General features: G+C 33.3%; 1 protein-coding gene across 1 annotated transcript in view; it reads left to right on the forward strand.

Moving 5' to 3' along the window:
• Window positions 1–921: 921 nt before the first annotated feature.
• The window catches only part of LOC127161897 (NACHT, LRR and PYD domains-containing protein 6-like), a gene marked incomplete at its 3' end in the record, with an annotated part of 28,986 nt that continues 20,927 nt past the window's right edge, over window positions 922–8,980 (forward strand). Inside the window, exons 1-2 of the mRNA XM_051104658.1 lie at window positions 922–1,066; window positions 1,858–1,888. The remainder of the gene's footprint in view (window positions 1,067–1,857; window positions 1,889–8,980) is intronic.

The following is an 8,980-nucleotide window of genomic DNA, read 5'->3' on the forward strand; positions in this document are numbered from 1 at the left end:
TTGACTGTGCACTGTGTTATTTTACTTATTTTGCATATAAGCATACACATGGGTCTTGTTATTTGCAGCCAAATAATAGAATACAACACCTGGCTCACAACCTGTTGGTTTATGAAAAAATGCGAAGACTTGAACGTTCGAACTGTGTTGTGGTGTTAAATTCGTTTTTATTTTAAAAAAAAAAAAAAAAATCAAAAAAAAAAAAAAAAACAAGAGCAGCTTTAACAAACTTTTTTTAATTCATTTTTAACTACATGTTTTAAAAATGGAATAAAAAACAATTTAGTATGTTCTCAATGCATTTAACAAATGACGTCATGCGCGTGCACACGGAGGGCAGTTGAAACCGCTTAAAAATAAAACAGTCACTGTAACGAAATTTGGCACATCACGAATTTATACATTCCCTCGCTGTCAATGATAGGACCATTGATGAGCAACCGGCCAATCAGTTTTAAGGAGGAGGAGCCTCACTGCTACACTGTGAAAATGTTGACGGAACAAACTGATGTATGAGAAACGGATATTAATGACGAACCGCCTGTGTCTCACAAGGTAAATGAAGTTTAAAAAAGAAAAAAAGTCAATTTAATACAAGCATTTTCGAGGAATAAGTAGGTTGTACATTTATAGAATTGGTAAGGGAATGATGACATTGTGTCGCTGTGTGTACACATCATGAGTTTAACTTTCATTTTGTAAACAGCAGTGACTAACTTGTTAGTGTATTTCATTCATTCACCGACCCAAACATACGTAACAAGATTCAAATTCCACTGGCTCAGTTATCACATATAGTATGGTAATAATAGCAGTGTAGATCTTATTTGCATTTTAAGTGATGTTATAAATCCTGTAAACATATATAGAAGGTAATATTTAGACTTCTCCAGCTCTCTACACGGGCGTTTAACAAAACCGCATCCACACACACATTCCCTAGACCGGAAATATAAGACGGCAGAGATATGCAACTATGAGCTGCGAACCTAGAAGTTTCTTCCTGTCTGTAATTTGGATGTTCGTTGGTGTTTTGGTGTTCAGAGTGTTAGTACATGACCCAAAAGTAAGTTTTCTTCTATTTCTATATATTTTCAACCATGTTTTAAGTGTATTATTTGACTTTGTAGGTTTGTATGGGCGAGCACAGACATGTAATGATACATGTGTGATCACTTGAGAGGATGCTAAATTATGATGTGCTAAATTATGATGGATTATGCAAATACCAAGTTACATATTACGGTTTACATTGTAACCGATCGGTAATTTTGTCAAATTTGATGCTGCATACAGATTAACCAGTATTATTGCCCTTTGATTATGTTATATGGTAAATTACCTTGTCCATTAAATTAGTAATATCTGTTACTAAGTCATTTTGTGTGACTAGACCAATAGTTACATAATCTTCAATTGCTCATCCTCTGCATATTTAGAGCTTTAACTGTTATTTAGAGATGATACTGAATGTTAGTATTCTTGACTAGGAAGTGACTGACTCATTCGTAAATATGTGCCTACTTATTTTATACTAATGTTATGTTTTGTTATTTTAGGCTAACATTCAATACATTTTGGGAATGTCTCCTCATTTTTTGTGTCCTGACCGATACCTCAGCAGTGTATACTGATATATAGTTAGAGCCAGAGTCTAGCAGTGTCATTTCCTCTCCAACATCTGGGACTGACACTTGACTTCCAACATTGAAAGTGTATTCACAAACTTCTAAGTACGTTCAGCAGCCTTTCCTGAGAATGAAACTTTCATTTTAACCGACTGAACAAAGCGGATGAGAGTTTAGATTTTTTTTCTTCTTGTTCTCACATCTCTTCTCTTCCGCTTCCTCTTTTCAGAGCTGAAAAAGACAGATGTACAAACACTGAGGTGAGAGATTCATCTTTCTCCAGTTGTTTTTTAGGTATGTGTGTTGTCTTATGATGTGTCATTGGTCACTTTGTGCTTCAGACTAATGCTGTGCTTCATTTTGATTATTTAATTCATCTCTTTATATCATGATCAAACAGATGATCAAGTTTGTCTGTAAATCACAGAAAGCTGCATATTCTGATATTGTTTTTACTGTGTTTATTAGTGTGTCTGTGATTCTCAAACAGTCTTTCTTATCATGCGCTCTTTACTCTTTGAGAGAGAAACTATCACTCAACAGCTTTGTGGCATCTGCAGACAGTTTTGATCTAATACTGTGACTTTATGATGAACTCAGACTCATTTAATAAAAATCAACAGCAGCATTTTTACTTCATTAACATGGTTTTACTTGATTTTACTGTAATTGTTAAACATAATGGAGTTACAGAAATACAAATAACTCAGAAATTTAGGAAACTTACTTTGTAAAAAATAAAGTGTTTACAAATATAGTTTGTTCACTTTTGAATGTTGATCTGTGAGATTGGAAAAGTATAATAGCTTTGTATCATAATAATGATTTAAAATGCAAAAAACTGAATGTGCATAAAGCGGACATCAGAAACATAAAGCATAAAGCAGTCTCAGTTGTTTTCCTGAAAAGGTCCTGGTTTAACTGTTTCTGAAGACAAACTTATTTCTGCAGTGGTTTCAGAGTCACCAGTTAATTATTACAGCAGATCATTTCTCTTCCCCTACAAATAAATAGAAATGTCAAAAGCAGTAATAAAATATTCATGGATCATTTGACTGCTAGAAATGATCTCAAACACAGGAACACAAAGCAGAGCTTATGGTTATCCTGAGTCCAGTGTTGTCACCATACTGGACCTTCTGAATTCAGTACTATAACTTAAAAAATATACATATTCAGTACCATTTTCAATACCATGGGGAAAAAATCCCCACAGTATTAAATGCATAAAATCTGAACTCCAAGTAAGAGGTTTTTGTACATATTTACATTGTTTGTACAAGTTAAATGTTTGTAAAAGTCAATCTGGTGCACTTTTCAGTGTCTCAGTCCACACTACATTCACTGTCTCCAGCAATATGTCAGTTAGTACCCACTGTTAGCATATTGTAAGGGAAACAGGTCAATTTAGTTCAAAGAGAATTAATCATAAATTTTGACTGAATCACTGTTTTATATCTGATCACTGAATCTACCAGCAATTCATTGAACAGGCTGTACAACATCAGCTCTGCCATTGACATTAATATACAAAGTATAGTAAAACACTATTTATTAGCATAGTAACAAGATTTAAGACATGTATTTAAGGCAGTTTAAGACATGAACTTGTAAGCACAAAACACATGATACTTCTATTTTCAATATAAATAAGATTTAAGACAAATCTAAGACACAAACTATTCTAACATAGAAACATGCGCTCACACATTCACACTGTTCTGATCTAATCTTAAATTGTCTGATTCGCTCTGATATCCTACAATATGCACTCAACTGCAATCATGTGTCTTGCTGTCAGATGGTATAAACCTTCAAGGTTGTTACATTACTGTACATATTCTACACAAAAGATGTTCTTATTAACAACTGTTTAAATATTGGAGATACCCTAGTGAAAAATAAATATACTACAACATATTTAAAATACATTTGCTTTATGCTAAGTATACTACAAATATACAGTATTTACATCTTATGTACAAAATAAAAATACCCTGCAGTTGTAATTTTAGTATACTAAACTAGTATATTTAAAATCTGCTAAATTGGAACAACTAATTTTTTTACTTACACTTTAATTGTGCAGAAGTAGTGCTGAAGTTCAACCAAAGATTTACTTATGTTTGATTATGCTAAAGTGGAACTACTGCAAGTATACTTTAGGTACACTTTAAATAATATCAGTCTTTAAATGCAAAATAATTAAAGATCATACAGTCCTCATCAACAGTGACATTAAAACATATTTTAGGCTTAATAATTAATAATAAGTTTTATATCAGTAAGTCTCAGCGATATGCTAGTAAATATATGAATAAACCTGAACTATACTTACTATATTAAATCTATTACATTTTACTAGGGTAATTTTATTTAGCTGAGCACTGTCTAACACAGTTTACTTCTGCATTGAAAAATACGGTGGATAAAAGTACATAATATACAGAATATGTCTATCTTTTGAACTTTGTTTCCTCAGATAAACAAAAGATATTTAAGAAAAATTCATGCCTGTTTGAATAATTTTTCAAAAGTGTAAATTATGAGTATTTTTCTTACCTACTGTTTCACTTCAAAAGACATTGCTTTATCCAGTGGGGTTGTATGGATTACAGTCACAGTGTGTGTGTGGTTTTTGAAGCATCAACTTCACTTAACTGGTACAGCTGGCATCTCAGCTTTGTTGAATGGACCAATAAAGTCTAATCTTGAAAGCTGAGAGTTTTTCTTGCAAAGAGAGGACTATTCTACATGAACAAACTCATCTCAACAATACAGCATAGCAGCAGATAAAAACAGATAAAATCTCTCAACTTTACGACTAACATGAAATAGGAAGTGCTTACAGATTCTCAGGGCTTGTCCAAATACCCACACTTACAGTCTTTGCACTTGAGCACAAGTGTGTGTAAAACTCTTCATTACTGTGTCATATGAGACACATTTGTAGTGTTGTAAGTAGGCAAGGTTATTATAGTTTTGCTTTTTTTAAATTCGTTTGATTTTAATATAGTTTTGAAATTTGCAATAAAATTTAATTTCGTTTTCATTAGTTTTAGTAATAATTTTGTTAGTTTTAGTTTAGTTTTTATTTTGTGAGCACATTTCTATTTCGTTTTTATATAGTCTATTTTCAGTTTAAGTTTTAGTTTTATTAAAAAAAAAAAAATAAATCACTTCCAGAGCGCAGACCAAAGACTTAATTTAACCTTATGACGCAAACGTCTAGTGACACAAAATTAAAGCATGCTGAGCTTGATTAGGTGGTAAAAGTATACAAGCAGTCAAGCACTTTTACTCCATAAATCTACACAAGTTGTGCTTACATTATCATAGTAAAAAGCAGTAAATGTGTTATAATATTTAATTTGAAAAGTAGTAATTTGTATATATTGGATATTTTATCTTATTTAACCATAATCATGATACTGCAACTGTCATGTCTTGCTTACCTTCCCGCAATGAAACGCGCATAACTGGAACTAATTGAATTCAATAATAATGGCAGAGCCTTTCGATTTACAGCGTTGCGCACTATTGGATTCATGCTGCACACACACTTGTTACAAGGATTTGTAAAGAAAAATGTTTTGATATAAGCCAAGAGGAGACTGGTTTTTCTTTGCTAAACTAAGAGAAAACCTTAAAAATGCAGTCTTTTAAATGCATATGTGACCCTCTCTGTGAAATCCTGGCTATAGTCTCAAAATCTAATTTTGAGATAACAAACATCAAACTTTGATTTCATCCATTGACATTGCCTTACTCAGTCAATATTAATAATATCAAGATTACATTTTGACATAATGTTCTTCACCTTATGAAGGAGGATTTTATGTAAAGCCAGGGTCACTTAATTGTATTCATGTTTTTCCCTGCTAAGTTGAAATGTGCTATGTACATAAGCTATAGACATAAGAAATGTGCTATATTATATAAATAAATCTTAGATATCCAAATCTCCATAGAGGTTTTTAGTCAAATTAATAAAATCTCTGTCATATGGATTTAACAGAAGGAAATTAATGATCATCCAAATGGTGAAATTTCATCTGGTCTAGAGGAAATAGTGTTATAAATACTTCAATTAAAAATGATCTCCTGAGGTTGGTGGTTATCATTTTTTGAAACGTCAGCATTAAAAAATACAGTTTCAGGCCCTATTTAGTAAGTGTCAAGTAAGAGTGGACCTATTATAAAACATTTTCCTCATGTTCAACAGCAGTCAGTGAAGAACGATGGCGTCTGTTAAACAACTGCTTAATGACACACTGGATGATCTGGAAGAAAAAGGAATTGAAGAGATTTAAGAGCTACTTAAGAGAAGATGGACCTATTCCAGTTTCTGTACTGGAGAAAGCAGATGCAACTGACACAGTAGATCAGATGCTGGATCGTTTTGGACCAGAAAATGCTGTGAAGATCACACTGGATATCCTGAAAAAGATGAACCAGAACCATCTTGCTGAACAGTTAGAGAACAAACACAGCAAAGGTAATAAAGAAAAAACATATTATGTCAAACATGAAATGTAAAAAAAAAAAAAGTGCTAAATCTTTTCATCTCTCTTCCAGTCAAGATAATCAGCTGTGCTCAGACTGAAGTCAGAGTTGATCTAAATACTGAAACAGGTGCAAAAGTAAATGCTACAATAGTAAAAGCATATGTTGGTTTAATTCTAGATTCTGCTCAAAGTTTACTGTATAAATCACATTACATTATTCAAGATTTTTTACATTGTTTTTATGCTGCAAATGTTTAAATATATATGTATATGAAGAGTTCAGATGCAAAAGTATGTCTGACGTTCTTCTTTAAAATTTGCATTTCTTTCTGGCTACTATGGTATACGTTTCTATGCAAGTACTGGTCCTTCTGCGTGGGTGGAGGCAGGGATTTAGCATTTTCATTTGATGTGAAAGTACTTGGTGAACATATACTATGTGCCAAGAGCATTCACTTAGTATCGTAGTAACCTGTCGGATTTACAGCACGCTTCTATTTCTTCTGAAAGACATGTGAGTGAGTGGCTGGTAAACAGGAATGGAGTGAATTTTATATGTAGGCTACATGCAAGCTTTCGACAATTATGTGTGAAAGGTTAAGCCTATTATTAGGTTACTGCCGTTTCAATATATTGTACATCAGTGTTTATTCTTCATCTTCTTCTTACTATAAGTGGTTTATAGTGATTATGTGCATTTTAATAATCTTGAGTCTTTCCAACATAGTGGACATGGACATTATATGTCTGCTTTTTGTCAACATGTGCAGCATCTGATCTTACTAATGTGGTTGCCAAATTTTGAGATCTTTTTACTGAACATCTGAGGATATTTGATAAACCTACATTTATTCACAATGAATTGGATCTGATAACTGTTGACTACTTTGTATAAGCAAGCATATAAATTAAAAGGGTTCTTTTTGTTTTCTTTGATCATTATTTATTAATTGAATTCTCTTTGATTTCTTCACTTCACTCTGTCAAACACTGATTAAAACCAAATCTGTGGTTATCCTCTTAAAATCATTCTATCAAATTCCTATCACAAATTTCTATATATGTAACAGGGAGTAACGGACGAGAGGCGAGCGGATCCATTTGCGAGCCTTTATTATTGGGACGAGACAGATACATGGTCGTACAGGCAGGGTCAAATCAACAGTAAACAGGAATGTCCGAGGCGAGACGAGAGAATAGTCCTTTATAACGAGCGATAATCCGAAGGCAGGCGGCGAACAGTCGAAAACGGGGAGCCAGGCGAGGGAATCAAAAACACAAGGAACTAGAAACCAGAGAACGCTAAACAATGGGAGAAACACTATCAACAATCCGTGACTAGCATGGGGAAAGACCGGGGCTTTTATGGTGCTGCTGATTGGTCATGAGTTGACGCAATCAGCGTGATGCATGACGGGAGATGTAGTCCGGGGTGTGGTACAACAGTCAGAGTGTGATAATGGGGTGAGAGTGACATCTGGTGGTGAGCGGACAGCGGGACACCGACCAGATTCGTGACAATATAATTTAATAATACATTTTAAAATACTCTGAATGAGATTACAGTTACTTTTTAATGATTACATATTATTCACACAATAGCAATAAATAATTCAAAATGTATTTATCCTCAACTTTTTTTCAATTAAACCAAAAAAAAAAAAAAAAAAAAAAACTTTTCAGTTCCTTTACAAACCCCATTTAGGGGAACATGCAATGTTTCATGCTGTAAATAACAACAAATGGAACATATGAAGAGTTCAGATGCAAAAGCCTCCATCTGATGTTTTCTTTAAAATAAGCATGTTTATCAGGCTCTTATGTATAGGTTTCTACTTAAGTACCGGTACTTCTGCTTGGGCTGAGGCTGGGAGTTTTGAAGTAAAAGTATTTGATGGACGTATAATATGTGTCCAGAGCATTCACTCAGTATCATTATCTCATTTTCGACCAAGATGGCTTTTAGAGGGTTTTGGGTCTGAACTCTTCATATATTCTTTTTCTTTGCATTTTTAGATGAATACGGTGCAAGATTATCCTATTTAATTCAATGTGATAAACAGGTCAAAAGTAATCCAAAAGTAATCCAAAGCAATCAGGTTTTATTACCTAAAATGTGTAATGTACTGTATTAACTACAATTTTCACAATTATTATAATTATTTAGAATTTACAAGGTACCGTGTGATGCAGAGGTCATGTTACCCGAAAATTCTCTGTCATTGACTGATTTTTCTTTTATCATTGATGGAAAAATCTGAAGGCCATTCGTCATTTTGACTGATTACACTAAGGGTGATCTATTGTAGATTGTATCTGTAATTCCCACCCCTGTCCAGTTGGTGGCGAGTACGTTCCAGTGTGGCAGCAAAGCAGGAGATCCAAAAACAAGACTGTCACGAATGTATTCCTATGCGTTTGATTATGCACAGGCAAGTACACAGAAGCGACAATGATCAATGGTCACACGACATTAAAGCGTACCAAAACTGTATTTATTGCTTAAATTTCCGAACACAATCGACAGAATTTGAAATCTGAGACTTTGCTTCATATTAAAAGTAACACAAAGCCTATTGCTATTTATTGGAAGGAAGACGCATTCATCAGCTGAAAACAGCATATACCAAAAGATTGATTGTGATTTAGGAATTGATATTGGTTCATTAAGATGAGAATCTATTTAAATCGAGAAATCTACTTTTTTTGTTTGTTTTTTTACCCAGCACATTTTGTTGTTTTTAAACACTACGGTGTCGTCCTGTAGGTTCATGATTAAAAATGAAAATGTAAACAAAAATAAAAGCAATTAAATATGTTATTCTAATTGAAATATGAAAATTA

This window comes from Labeo rohita, unplaced genomic scaffold (assembly GCF_022985175.1).
Source record: "Labeo rohita strain BAU-BD-2019 unplaced genomic scaffold, IGBB_LRoh.1.0 scaffold_765, whole genome shotgun sequence".
NCBI lineage: Eukaryota > Metazoa > Chordata > Actinopteri > Cypriniformes > Cyprinidae > Labeo > Labeo rohita.